We start from the raw sequence: 15,618 nt of genomic DNA, 5'->3' as shown, positions 1-15,618 counted from the left end.
TTTTATACTTGTGTGGTGCTTTTATGTTGGAAGTCTTCACTTTAATTGGGCTGATTTTCCATCCATCATGAACAAGAAACCAAGATCCTTAAACTCCTCCACTTCAGGCAGAGACTACCACCAACTCAGAGGGCAAAGTGCAGAGTCATGGCCTCAGACTCAGAGGAGTTTAGTGCAACCATGGCCTGAAGAAACCAGCAGAAACACATCGTCTATGAAAAAGAGGAGATCCTGAGGTTCACAACCCAGACAACATCGTCCACTCCACAACTTTAGATCTTCCATATTAAACTTTAACACCTTGACAGGTTTCAAACTGGGCAGCATTAAGTTAAATTGATTCTTGGTGAGACTTCAGTGTCCCTGACTTTTTAATCAACCTTCATAACTCATCCTACTGTTATACACTTGTATCTTGATGCTTTAAACCTCTAAAAACTCATCATAAAGGAAGATAATTAAAATATATTGTGCTGAAATGAAACTCACTGTAGATGATTGTTCCAGCTGCCAGGACAACAAAAACCCCCAAGCACCCCAAGAACAGAGGAGACCGAAGGGGTGATGATGGTTCATCGTCTTTTTCACCTGAAAAACACAGTGAAATTGTGGTTGAATCAAACCCTTTTAAGCTGAGCTCCAGCCAACACAGAAAAAAGCTACAGCCGTTTCTTTTTTCCCCTGAGGATTCTCTTAATATGTGGCTTCCTTGTGTTTTAACCCCAATGCGGGAGGAAGGTCAGGAGGAGCGCTGATGTCACAGTCGTACAGCGGGGAAGCAGGGGGTTGTCCTGTCAGACAGTCCGTTTCCAAAAACACACACAAAAAAACCTTGTTGTAAAAGCGCACACGGGATCAGTGTGAGCCAGTCAGACTGCGCACAAAGTTAAAAACTTAAGGGATCTAAACAGGGTTGGGTTACTTTAGTAATTTTTTTCTAAAAAATACTTTTAGGAGTAGTTTTACTATACTGTGCTTTTTACGTTTTCTTGAGCAACTTTATGAAGTATTGCTGCTTGAGTAAAATTTTTGAATCCTCACTGTGAGTAAATTCACTGAATAAAGCATAATTATAGTTTAACCAAAACTTCACCAGACACAGACACAAACCTGCAGATTTTCTTAAAGTTTCATAACTTTTATTTTGAAACAAATTGATTTAGAATTTTTTTTGTCTTATTTTATTTGGTAACCATATTAATTATTTTCATTCTGATCTTTAAAATAAGAATATTTCTACATAACTTTACATTTTGGTCAGTCTGATTATATAATTCTTAAATATTAAATGATTGATAATTTGATCAGTTTCTCAGTACTTGAGTAGCTCTTTTGTAACCAAACACTTTTTCACTCTTACTTGAGTAATTTCTTCGATGGCTACTTTTTACATGTATTTGAGAAAAAATAAATTATATTTAATATCAAAAACCAATCCATGCTGTGAACAAACCCTGCACAGTTGCTGCAGACCATTGCTGTCTGGACAAAAGATCACAGCATCGTCGTCATCATGCAACATATTTAGACCCAGAAGTGAGCAGAATATCCAAAAAATGCACTCAAGTAAGAAAAGCACAATTTGAACATATTTTCAACATAGCAAAAAAAGAGTGACTTCATGACTGTCAAGAGCAAAAAGGACACTAAATTATCTTTCCCTGACTTCACTCTGTCTGGCAGCAGTCAAGTCAAGTCAGTGATGAGGTGAAAGATTTGGGACATTACATCACCGCTGACTGGGTCAACAGACTGTAAACACAATCAGTCACACTTTGACCAACTCTGTTCAAAGCCCAGCAAGCCTCTTCTCTAGTTTGTGGAATTACTGGCGCCGCCTTAGTTTATATGGTAATGGATGATCATTTTATTGTTATTGTGCCATTTTTTGTTTTTGTTCTGCCTGTTTTTGTTTATTATGAACCATATAAGATTAAGATTTGATTGACTGACTGATTAAATAACCCCATCTCTTAAGACCGCAGGAGGGAAGAAGTTGCATTTAAGCGATAAATGTTCTTTGAAATTTTATGTTTATAGACATTATTTGAAAATATAACTGTTATTAAAAAAATAAAAGGTTTAAAGTAAACTTAAATTCAGCTTTATTGAATATATTAAAACACTTATAATTGTATTTTAACAGTTAATTTGTTGTTTAAAAGTATTTTTTCAGTAAGACTGAATGAAATTTAATCTACAACCAAAAAAAAACTATTTCTAAATACTGGAAGAAAATGTAAAATAAAATTTGAGATTTCTCCGATGATGCAAAGAGATTAAGGCTTGCATGTGACGTAAAAAAAAAATCCCACTATAACTTTCAACTAATTAAGAGCACTTGGATAGTACTGTTACCTTTCAATCCTCATAAAATATATAATATATATTGAGTCACTTACCATTTTTGCTACGGAGTGTAGAATAGGCGTTATCGTCCTCGCTGCTCTCCATCCTTTACAGAGAAAATAATAAAGATTAGAAAATGTCCAACATCTCTTTGAATAATCTCAGCTGTAGCTCACAGCAAAGCAGGCAGGTTCCTCTTCCAGCTTTTAAAAGATAACATCAAGGTTTGATGCAGCATCAGAACATAAAGACAGTCATAAAGTCGGTCTTCTATCACCTGAAGAACATTTTCAGGATTAAAGCACTAATGTCCTAGTAATATTTTTCTAATTATGAACTATTTAACTGTGTTAAAAGTTCTTCATTTAAGATGGGCAGTGTTAATAATGATGAAGATATGAAAGTTTCAGCTCAAGAAATTTATAATGCAGTCATGAGCCTAAATAATAATGAGGCTGGTGATATGGATGAGGTGTTAGACTGTCAAGCAGAAAACTTTTTCCTTTGCCTACCTTGTGTTTTTCTGGTTTTTTAGTCCATGGCATTTTGCCTACCTCACCTTTAGCTGTTATATTAGAGACTATTATGAAAGACAAAGGTGGCAAAATAAATGATCGGCCCATAGCTTTAGCCAGTGTGCTGTCCAGGAAAAGATTATACTGATAAGGTAGAACATTTTCTCCTTACTTCTGATAATCAGCTTCACTTTAAATCAAACCATGGCACAATTATGTATATTTTAGCTTTGAAAGAGATCTTAGATTTCTATAATTGACCCAAATTCCACAATGTTTATGTTCTACTGATGTCTCAAACTGGAACTGGATGGTTTTTGACCATGTTAATCATGAAAAGTTATTTTATAAGTTATACATCAGAGGAGTTCCCAGATCGACAGCTCCTTTTAAAATAAGGTTAAAATAAGGTACAGAGTTACACAGGGAAGCATTCTGTGTCCTCTGCTTTTAAAGTATACAGGGATGATTAATCAAACTGGCTACAAAATTGTGCCATAGGGTGAGTTGAATGTTGGTGGGATTATAATTAACCACTTCATGTATACAGATGACATGGTTATTTTTAGTCCTTGTAGTGCTGGTCCTCAACAATTATTAAAAACCTGCTCACAATATGATCAGGAGTATGGCATTGGCTTCATTCACACTGCAGCCCGAACTGACCCAAATCCATTTTTTGTTGTTGTTGCCTTAATTCAACTTGTATCTGATCGTTTTATGACAGTCTGAACAATACAGTTCCGATTTTTACAAATGCAACCCAGGCATCTTGGATATTTGGTTCTAAAGACAATTTATATCTGAACTTTTCAAACGTCACTATTCTGCGCCGTGATAAACGCAAGCGGAAAGAAAAACATCCACCATGGCGGACGATAATGAGGATTAAGTTGTTAATGTGCTGGCTCCCCTTGGACAACAACTTAAACATTGTAAGATAGACTTCCTCGTTAGCATCCATTTTTACTTCCGCAAACACTGAGCACGCTCTTTACGTGTGACGTTACTACGCACTCTACTGAGCATGCGGGACATTTTAAGATCGTTTGCAAAAGCGCCAGAGACACGCTACTGGTTTGCAGTTTACACACGGGAGATCACAGTCGCATTTATTTAGAAATGTGAACGACCATGCAAAAAAAAAAAAAAAAAAGAGGTTTCTCAATAAATCGGAATTGAGCATTAAAGCCTGCAGTGTGAACTCAGCCATTATGTTCAATGTACTGAAAAGTAATACGATTACGAAAACCAGGGAAGATCAGAACCTGGTACTTCCTAACTTCTCTGTCGCTGTTCAGCTTGGGATGAGCTTCTTCCAACTAACTCACGGCTATCTTTGTGAGAGTTTTCACTTCTGATTAGGTGGTGGAGTATCGAGCAGACATTTAAAAAACGCGCGGATGTAGAAAGCATCTGTGTCGTATCTGTCTCTAGGCAACCAGGACAGCAGTTCCTGCTGGCAGCGTCGTTACGCAGCGGACGGATAAACGTCCGCTGACATTGGAGCTACCCTAAATATAGCTCCAGTGTTAGGTTAATAAGAAATATTGTACGACGATGTCACAATTGTCCTGTATTTTGGCAAGCCCTACATTAGTAATTAGCATTTAGACTAGCGACAGTAAACAGTAACTTCTAAATATTTAAAAATACAATCGATGTCAATAAAACACTGCCCTGAACTTACAAACACTAATAAACAACGGCGCCTATCTGTTACTTCTACACTTAACTTACCTGTGAAAACAGATAACGTCGGGACGGATTCGCCCTCAAGCCGGCCAGGTCCACTGAACTGACCAACGTCTCTATCTAACGACGGACTCACTGCGCTCTCTGCGGATGTACACATCGTACGCGATGTTTTCAAAGCGTTCTTCGGTTACGGCCGTATTCGTAGCCCTACGTCACCAGAGACCGTAAATAAATTGTTAAAACAGTTAACAGAGTTGGGTGGTAACTAGTTACATTTACTTGAGTAACTTTTTGTAAAAAAATAAAATAAAAATAAATAAATACTTTTAGGAGTATTTTAGCTGCGTTGTACTTTTTACTTTTACTTGAGTAAGTCCTTGGATGCTACTTTTTACATTAACTTGAGTTAGCAAATTTACTGTTGAGCAGTAATTTTTCAAAGACGGAGCTACATATGCAGCATTTATAATCTTAGAGTTGAAACCTGAAATGAACAACAAAGCAGGGAGCATCAGACTCACAACATGGAGGTCAAAGACTGACATTACCATAAATACACAAAAACATAACCAATTATTCATATTGAGTTATTATTCATGCAAAAAAAGTTGTAAGATACATATTTTAATTTTTTTTTTTTTTTGCTCTGTGCTACAAAACCACACCTCTGTAACTCCAGTTGCACAAGTTTAAATAAAAATGAACACTCAGCTAGATCTGTCACAATAACAAATTTTGCTGGATGATAAATTGCCCCAGAAGTTAATTAAGTAAACAATAATATTGATGTGCTGCTGTTCAGAATAACTTTACCTCTTTGCCATTTTACCAGTGTTTCATTCTGACTCTCATACTGGCTTTCTAAAATCATCCAGACTGGATTTAACCCCCATTCTGTTGTTTGCATCCGTATTAGTGAGATTGATCTGGTGTGCTTGTAAGAAATTCAGACTATTGTAATATTAGTTATGTGGTGGTTCCTCTTGATTAGTGCTCCAAAAAAGGAAAAAAAAAAAGAGGCTCAAATGTTTTCAAAACTTATTTATTTTTCCAGGACCCTCTCATAATTTCCATCGACTAGATTTTAATCTTTAATTTTTCCTTTAACAATTTTGAGTTTTGTTGTTTGTTTTTTTACATTTACTTCTGCACCTTTATGTAAAATGGATATAATGTCTGAGAAATACCTGCCTCATGCAAATGAACCTTCACACCTGTGGTTCCAGGTAAAACCATATAAAGATCCTTTTAGCTTTTCTGAGCTAAATAGAAAAGCTTTATAAACTTCTTTCAGAGAAACTCTTGCAGGTATCTTGTAAAAATAAAGGTTCATTGGATCCTTTGTCAATTTAGATTTCAGTTTATTTTTAGATTGGCCTTTAATTGGATCATTTATTACACTGAGTGAGCGTCTCACCAGCTAACAGTGGATTTTCTTTGAGTTTGTTGATCGCAGCGCTGGAGCTGACGAGTCAGCCCTCTTCTCTCTGAAAGCCTTAGTGAGGTTTGAGGCAGGAGCTTTGTGCTCATCGGACGTCCAGCCGAGGGAACCAGCCATATTGTTGTGAAAAATGAAATGAAATGAAATGAAATTAAATTTTATTCGAACATGATACAATATAAAAATAAAATAGTGCACAGTAACAAGAAGTGCATAAAAAAGAAGAGAAAATACAGATTTTTTGTTTCAGTTAACATATCATGCTCAAAATGGGGTAGGAAGAAGTGAGAACTTATAAACTCCTACCCCCTAAACACTTGAAACTTTAGAGTCCTACTGTCATTAAAAAAATCAAAATCAAAGTGGCAGTCAGAAGTAACAGTTACTAATATTTACCTATACATTTTCCCATTTTATGCTGGTTTGTCTTTCTAAACCCTTACACCCAGTTGTTATCTGCAATACACACCTTATTGCTTTCTGTCACCCGTATGTGTATCTATTGAAAATTACCTTGTATCTATTGAAAATTACCTAAGTAAGTAATTCATTTCCACTCACCGCTAGGTGAAAACACTCAGTCAGGCTTATTTAATGCCGTGCTCATGATATGAGAGCCACAAGATGAGAAACTCATGAACAGGTCAGACTAAAGCTCCAGGTCAGACTCAGAGTTTGCTCTGTCAGTCAGAGTCCACAGGTGGGTTTTATACCAAAGATAAGGAATCCTGAACAATGGAGAGACAGTCTGGTTCCTGAGCAGCTGCAGGAAAACAACATCTCTTCCTGGCTGTGCAAACCAGACAGGTTCATTAGGTGAGAGTTCATAAACACTAAGAATGAAGAGACAAAACGACCAGCAGATTATTGAGGTGATGATGACTTGTATATAGAAATTCATGACACAGTTGAGCTTTCCTGCATGAAACTTTAAGTTAGATGCACCTTGGGAAAGCTTCATGCTCACAGATGAATTTGTTCTGGAAGAAACTGTCTGCTTTGTTCCAGCTCTCTGAGGGATTTCTTCCTGGCATCAGCCTGGCTTTCGGTCCTGGAGTTTTGAGCTCCTCCTTCATCCAGAACCTGGAAAACAGAACCATGAACCTCAGAATAGGAATGTGCCGATCACTTTCTTTAATTTTGCCGCTACAGTGTTCTGATCCAACACTTCAAAAACCTTATATATCATTTAAAAGAACACTGGGGCTGGATGAACCAAATGCAGGGATTTATTGTCATTGGACAGTTTCAATAAAAAAAAAACTGAACATGAAAACTATATTAACAGTATCTGTTAATATAGATAACAGCACATTTAGCAACTTGTATATGTTGCTAAATGTGCTAATGGCAAAGTTCTAGGAAAACTGTCATGATTAGCACTAGCATTCATGGCAGGTCTACTAGTGGGGATTATCTTCTTAATTTGGCCCTAATACTCGTCATTTTATTTTATTTTTTTTGTAAATTGTTTAATTGTGGTAAACAATTATTTTAGTAATCGAGTACTCTACCGATTATTCTGACAATTAATTGAATAAAAATTTTATCAAATAAAAGATTGGTAAATTGTACCATAACAGTGACTGGATTTGGTCATGCTTGTGTCCGAAGTTATGCCCACTATAAACACCTCTGGTTTCCATTTCTCCTGATCCAGACATGCCAACTGTTCTGACGCCTGCTAAGCTCCTGACTCAGAGGATCGATCTGGTGCTGCTACCAGCTGGACAATCTGACCTCAAAGAGCTTTACAGGAAGCAGTGGAAGCAGGTCCAGGCTCTGGCCAATGCGCTCTGGAAACGCTGGCATCAAGAATACCTGACATCACTACAGGCAAAAGAGGCATGAGGAGAAGCCAAACCTGTCAGAAGGAAATGTTGTGCTTCTTAAAGATGCTCATCGTGGTGGTGAATGCCAGCCCCTTTGTAAAGTGGTATTGGGTCAGGATTTTAAAAAGGTTTATTCTGGACTTGTCTCTGAAGTTGTTTTACTTATAAAAGGTTTGGTTTATGTTAGCCTGGGAGAAAGACATCACTAAGCAGAGTAGGACCTCTAGTGGTCACAATTTTCACAGCAGTGTTATTTTGTATCTAGTGTGTGTAGTGTTAGGCTATGTGAGGAAGCCAAACAAGAGGAAAAGTGATGACAATTCTAGGGGCCCTGACCAGCAGGGGGCCCTCCACAATTTGATTATTTGCTCATAGAAATTTAAAAAAATCGGGGTCCTGTCAAATACAACATTAATCATATTATATTTTCAAAGATTGTTTTTAGCAGTAATAATGTAATGTTACCCCTCCCAGACCAAAAACCACACATCCGTTTTTGCCCTGAACCCCCCTATCTGCGTTAAATGGTTTGTTCCTGCTTGGAGTGCTTGACGGTGACGCTGTTCAGCTGCAGTCAGTAGAAACTGCAGCTGAATACAGCTTCCACGAACGACTGTGGCAGTCACTATGCTGCTAAGAGAGAAAAATGCAAGAGTGTTAATTTATAACTCAGTTTTTCTCCAAGAGAGGTGAGTAGNTCAGTCACACTTTGACCAACTCTGTTCAAAGCCCAGCAAGCCTCTTCTCTAGTTTGTGGAATTACTGGCGCCGCCTTAGTTTATATGGTAATGGATGATCATTTTATTGTTATTGTGCCATTTTTTGTTTTTGTTCTGCCTGTTTTTGTTTATTATGAACCATATAAGATTAAGATTTGATTGACTGACTGATTAAATAACCCCATCTCTTAAGACCGCAGGAGGGAAGAAGTTGCATTTAAGCGATAAATGTTCTTTGAAATTTTATGTTTATAGACATTATTTGAAAATATAACTGTTATTAAAAAAATAAAAGGTTTAAAGTAAACTTAAATTCAGCTTTATTGAATATATTAAAACACTTATAATTGTATTTTAACAGTTAATTTGTTGTTTAAAAGTATTTTTTCAGTAAGACTGAATGAAATTTAATCTACAACCAAAAAAAAACTATTTCTAAATACTGGAAGAAAATGTAAAATAAAATTTGAGATTTCTCCGATGATGCAAAGAGATTAAGGCTTGCATGTGACGTAAAAAAAAAATCCCACTATAACTTTCAACTAATTAAGAGCACTTGGATAGTACTGTTACCTTTCAATCCTCATAAAATATATAATATATATTGAGTCACTTACCATTTTTGCTACGGAGTGTAGAATAGGCGTTATCGTCCTCGCTGCTCTCCATCCTTTACAGAGAAAATAATAAAGATTAGAAAATGTCCAACATCTCTTTGAATAATCTCAGCTGTAGCTCACAGCAAAGCAGGCAGGTTCCTCTTCCAGCTTTTAAAAGATAACATCAAGGTTTGATGCAGCATCAGAACATAAAGACAGTCATAAAGTCGGTCTTCTATCACCTGAAGAACATTTTCAGGATTAAAGCACTAATGTCCTAGTAATATTTTTCTAATTATGAACTATTTAACTGTGTTAAAAGTTCTTCATTTAAGATGGGCAGTGTTAATAATGATGAAGATATGAAAGTTTCAGCTCAAGAAATTTATAATGCAGTCATGAGCCTAAATAATAATGAGGCTGGTGATATGGATGAGGTGTTAGACTGTCAAGCAGAAAACTTTTTCCTTTGCCTACCTTGTGTTTTTCTGGTTTTTTAGTCCATGGCATTTTGCCTACCTCACCTTTAGCTGTTATATTAGAGACTATTATGAAAGACAAAGGTGGCAAAATAAATGATCGGCCCATAGCTTTAGCCAGTGTGCTGTCCAGGAAAAGATTATACTGATAAGGTAGAACATTTTCTCCTTACTTCTGATAATCAGCTTCACTTTAAATCAAACCATGGCACAATTATGTATATTTTAGCTTTGAAAGAGATCTTAGATTTCTATAATTGACCCAAATTCCACAATGTTTATGTTCTACTGATGTCTCAAACTGGAACTGGATGGTTTTTGACCATGTTAATCATGAAAAGTTATTTTATAAGTTATACATCAGAGGAGTTCCCAGATCGACAGCTCCTTTTAAAATAAGGTTAAAATAAGGTACAGAGTTACACAGGGAAGCATTCTGTGTCCTCTGCTTTTAAAGTATACAGGGATGATTAATCAAACTGGCTACAAAATTGTGCCATAGGGTGAGTTGAATGTTGGTGGGATTATAATTAACCACTTCATGTATACAGATGACATGGTTATTTTTAGTCCTTGTAGTGCTGGTCCTCAACAATTATTAAAAACCTGCTCACAATATGATCAGGAGTATGGCATTGGCTTCATTCACACTGCAGCCCGAACTGACCCAAATCCATTTTTTGTTGTTGTTGCCTTAATTCAACTTGTATCTGATCGTTTTATGACAGTCTGAACAATACAGTTCCGATTTTTACAAATGCAACCCAGGCATCTTGGATATTTGGTTCTAAAGACAATTTATATCTGAACTTTTCAAACGTCACTATTCTGCGCCGTGATAAACGCAAGCGGAAAGAAAAACATCCACCATGGCGGACGATAATGAGGATTAAGTTGTTAATGTGCTGGCTCCCCTTGGACAACAACTTAAACATTGTAAGATAGACTTCCTCGTTAGCATCCATTTTTACTTCCGCAAACACTGAGCACGCTCTTTACGTGTGACGTTACTACGCACTCTACTGAGCATGCGGGACATTTTAAGATCGTTTGCAAAAGCGCCAGAGACACGCTACTGGTTTGCAGTTTACACACGGGAGATCACAGTCGCATTTATTTAGAAATGTGAACGACCATGCAAAAAAAAAAAAAAAAAAGAGGTTTCTCAATAAATCGGAATTGAGCATTAAAGCCTGCAGTGTGAACTCAGCCATTATGTTCAATGTACTGAAAAGTAATACGATTACGAAAACCAGGGAAGATCAGAACCTGGTACTTCCTAACTTCTCTGTCGCTGTTCAGCTTGGGATGAGCTTCTTCCAACTAACTCACGGCTATCTTTGTGAGAGTTTTCACTTCTGATTAGGTGGTGGAGTATCGAGCAGACATTTAAAAAACGCGCGGATGTAGAAAGCATCTGTGTCGTATCTGTCTCTAGGCAACCAGGACAGCAGTTCCTGCTGGCAGCGTCGTTACGCAGCGGACGGATAAACGTCCGCTGACATTGGAGCTACCCTAAATATAGCTCCAGTGTTAGGTTAATAAGAAATATTGTACGACGATGTCACAATTGTCCTGTATTTTGGCAAGCCCTACATTAGTAATTAGCATTTAGACTAGCGACAGTAAACAGTAACTTCTAAATATTTAAAAATACAATCGATGTCAATAAAACACTGCCCTGAACTTACAAACACTAATAAACAACGGCGCCTATCTGTTACTTCTACACTTAACTTACCTGTGAAAACAGATAACGTCGGGACGGATTCGCCCTCAAGCCGGCCAGGTCCACTGAACTGACCAACGTCTCTATCTAACGACGGACTCACTGCGCTCTCTGCGGATGTACACATCGTACGCGATGTTTTCAAAGCGTTCTTCGGTTACGGCCGTATTCGTAGCCCTACGTCACCAGAGACCGTAAATAAATTGTTAAAACAGTTAACAGAGTTGGGTGGTAACTAGTTACATTTACTTGAGTAACTTTTTGTAAAAAAATAAAATAAAAATAAATAAATACTTTTAGGAGTATTTTAGCTGCGTTGTACTTTTTACTTTTACTTGAGTAAAATGTATTCTGGAGTAAAATGTTTGGATTCTCTATAGTGGGTATGCCCACTGTGAGTAACTCCACCGAATGAAGAACAAGCTTGTTTTAACAACAAAAAATCCATCTGCAGGTGTGTGACAAAGACACACACCTGCAGTTTTTGTTAAAATTTCTCAAGTTCTGTATTAAAAAAAAAAAAGATTTGAAAAAATGTTTTGTTTGTCTGGTTTTGTTATTCATATGAATTATTTTTTATTGTGGTCTTTAAAATACAAATAATTCCACATAAATTTAAGTTTTGGTCTGTCTGATGTTGTCTTTTTTAAATATTAAATAATTAAAGTTTTCATCAGTTAAGTAACCTTTTTACCAAATACTTTTTACTCTTACTTGAGTAAGTCCTTGGATGCTACTTTTTACATTAACTTGAGTTAGCAAATTTACTGTTGAGCAGTAATTTTTCAAAGACGGAGCTACATATGCAGCATTTATAATCTTAGAGTTGAAACCTGAAATGAACAACAAAGCAGGGAGCATCAGACTCACAACATGGAGGTCAAAGACTGACATTACCATAAATACACAAAAACATAACCAATTATTCATATTGAGTTATTATTCATGCAAAAAAAGTTGTAAGATACATATTTTAATTTTTTTTTTTTTTTGCTCTGTGCTACAAAACCACACCTCTGTAACTCCAGTTGCACAAGTTTAAATAAAAATGAACACTCAGCTAGATCTGTCACAATAACAAATTTTGCTGGATGATAAATTGCCCCAGAAGTTAATTAAGTAAACAATAATATTGATGTGCTGCTGTTCAGAATAACTTTACCTCTTTGCCATTTTACCAGTGTTTCATTCTGACTCTCATACTGGCTTTCTAAAATCATCCAGACTGGATTTAACCCCCATTCTGTTGTTTGCATCCGTATTAGTGAGATTGATCTGGTGTGCTTGTAAGAAATTCAGACTATTGTAATATTAGTTATGTGGTGGTTCCTCTTGATTAGTGCTCCAAAAAAGGAAAAAAAAAAAAGAGTCTCAAATGTTTTCAAAACTTATTTATTTTTCCAGGACCCTCTCATAATTTCCATCGACTAGATTTTAATCTTTAATTTTTCCTTTAACAATTTTGAGTTTTGTTGTTTGTTTTTTTACATTTACTTCTGCACCTTTATGTAAAATGGATATAATGTCTGAGAAATACCTGCCTCATGCAAATGAACCTTCACACCTGTGGTTCCAGGTAAAACCATATAAAGATCCTTTTAGCTTTTCTGAGCTAAATAGAAAAGCTTTATAAACTTCTTTCAGAGAAACTCTTGCAGGTATCTTGTAAAAATAAAGGTTCATTGGATCCTTTGTCAATTTAGATTTCAGTTTATTTTTAGATTGGCCTTTAATTGGATCATTTATTACACTGAGTGAGCGTCTCACCAGCTAACAGTGGATTTTCTTTGAGTTTGTTGATCGCAGCGCTGGAGCTGACGAGTCAGCCCTCTTCTCTCTGAAAGCCTTAGTGAGGTTTGAGGCAGGAGCTTTGTGCTCATCGGACGTCCAGCCGAGGGAACCAGCCATATTGTTGTGAAAAATGAAATGAAATGAAATGAAATTAAATTTTATTCGAACATGATACAATATAAAAATAAAATAGTGCACAGTAACAAGAAGTGCATAAAAAAGAAGTTTCAGTTAACATATCATGCTCAAAATGGGGTAGGAAGAAGTGAGAACTTATAAACTCCTACCCCCTAAACACTTGAAACTTTAGAGTCCTACTGTCATTAAAAAAATCAAAATCAAAGTGGCAGTCAGAAGTAACAGTTACTAATATTTACCTATACATTTTCCCATTTTATGCTGGTTTGTCTTTCTAAACCCTTACACCAAGTTGTTATCTGCAATACACACCTTATTGCTTTCTGTCACCCGTATGTGTATCTATTGAAAATTACCTTGTATCTATTGAAAATTACCTAAGTAAGTAATTCATTTCCACTCACCGCTAGGTGAAAACACTCAGTCAGGCTTATTTAATGCCGTGCTCATGATATGAGAGCCACAAGATGAGAAACTCATGAACAGGTCAGACTAAAGCTCCAGGTCAGACTCAGAGTTTGCTCTGTCAGTCAGAGTCCACAGGTGGGTTTTATACCAAAGATAAGGAATCCTGAACAATGGAGAGACAGTCTGGTTCCTGAGCAGCTGCAGGAAAACAACATCTCTTCCTGGCTGTGCAAACCAGACAGGTTCATTAGGTGAGAGTTCATAAACACTAAGAATGAAGAGACAAAACGACCAGCAGATTATTGAGGTGATGATGACTTGTATATAGAAATTCATGACACAGTTGAGCTTTCCTGCATGAAACTTTAAGTTAGATGCACCTTGGGAAAGCTTCATGCTCACAGATGAATTTGTTCTGGAAGAAACTGTCTGCTTTGTTCCAGCTCTCTGAGGGATTTCTTCCTGGCATCAGCCTGGCTTTCGGTCCTGGAGTTTTGAGCTCCTCCTTCATCCAGAACCTGGAAAACAGAACCATGAACCTCAGAATAGGAATGTGCCGATCACTTTCTTTAATTTTGCCGCTACAGTGTTCTGATCCAACACTTCAAAAACCTTATATATCATTTAAAAGAACACTGGGGCTGGATGAACCAAATGCAGGGATTTATTGTCATTGGACAGTTTCAATAAAAAAAAAACTGAACATGAAAACTATATTAACAGTATCTGTTAATATAGATAACAGCACATTTAGCAACTTGTATATGTTGCTAAATGTGCTAATGGCAAAGTTCTAGGAAAACTGTCATGATTAGCACTAGCATTCATGGCAGGTCTACTAGTGGGGATTATCTTCTTAATTTGGCCCTAATACTCGTCATTTTATTTTATTTTTTTTGTAAATTGTTTAATTGTGGTAAACAATTATTTTAGTAATCGAGTACTCTACCGATTATTCTGACAATTAATTGAATAAAAATTTTATCAAATAAAAGATTGGTAAATTGTACCATAACAGTGACTGGATTTGGTCATGCTTGTGTCCGAAGTTATGCCCACTATAAACACCTCTGGTTTCCATTTCTCCTGATCCAGACATGCCAACTGTTCTGACGCCTGCTAAGCTCCTGACTCAGAGGATCGATCTGGTGCTGCTACCAGCTGGACAATCTGACCTCAAAGAGCTTTACAGGAAGCAGTGGAAGCAGGTCCAGGCTCTGGCCAATGCGCTCTGGAAACGCTGGCATCAAGAATACCTGACATCACTACAGGCAAAAGAGGCATGAGGAGAAGCCAAACCTGTCAGAAGGAAATGTTGTGCTTCTTAAAGATGCTCATCGTGGTGGTGAATGCCAGCCCCTTTGTAAAGTGGTATTGGGTCAGGATTTTAAAAAGGTTTATTCTGGACTTGTCTCTGAAGTTGTTTTACTTATAAAAGGTTTGGTTTATGTTAGCCTGGGAGAAAGACATCACTAAGCAGAGTAGGACCTCTAGTGGTCACAATTTTCACAGCAGTGTTATTTTGTATCTAGTGTGTGTAGTGTTAGGCTATGTGAGGAAGCCAAACAAGAGGAAAAGTGATGACAATTCTAGGGGCCCTGACCAGCAGGGGGCCCTCCACAATTTGATTATTTGCTCATAGAAATTTAAAAAAATCGGGGTCCTGTCAAATACAACATTAATCATATTATATTTTCAAAGATTGTTTTTAGCAGTAATAATGTAATGTTACCCCTCCCAGACCAAAAACCACACATCCGTTTTTGCCCTGAACCCCCCTATCTGCGTTAAATGGTTTGTTCCTGCTTGGAGTGCTTGACGGTGACGCTGTTCAGCTGCAGTCAGTAGAAACTGCAGCTGAATACAGCTTCCACGAACGACTGTGGCAGTCACTATGCTGCTAAGAGAGAAAAATGCAAG

At 36.9% G+C, this 15,618-nt stretch overlaps 1 long non-coding RNA gene across 1 annotated transcript; it reads right to left on the bottom strand.

Moving 5' to 3' along the window:
• Positions 1-9,169: 9,169 nt before the first annotated feature.
• Positions 9,170-11,559, bottom strand: LOC106943229 (uncharacterized). The gene is made up of 2 exons (XR_001423861.1): positions 11,374-11,559; positions 9,170-9,224 (listed from the first exon to the last, which is right to left on the bottom strand). It is a non-coding gene; the product is annotated as an uncharacterized LOC106943229 (long non-coding RNA).
• Positions 11,560-15,618: the final 4,059 nt, after the last annotated feature.

The sequence above is a fragment of the Poecilia latipinna genome, unplaced genomic scaffold (assembly GCF_001443285.1).
Source record: "Poecilia latipinna isolate Pla-1442-1.1 unplaced genomic scaffold, P_latipinna-1.0 Scaffold5014, whole genome shotgun sequence".
NCBI lineage: Eukaryota > Metazoa > Chordata > Actinopteri > Cyprinodontiformes > Poeciliidae > Poecilia > Poecilia latipinna.
The sequence above is the reverse complement of the archived record's forward strand: the minus strand, read 5'-3'. Positions and strand labels throughout refer to the sequence as shown.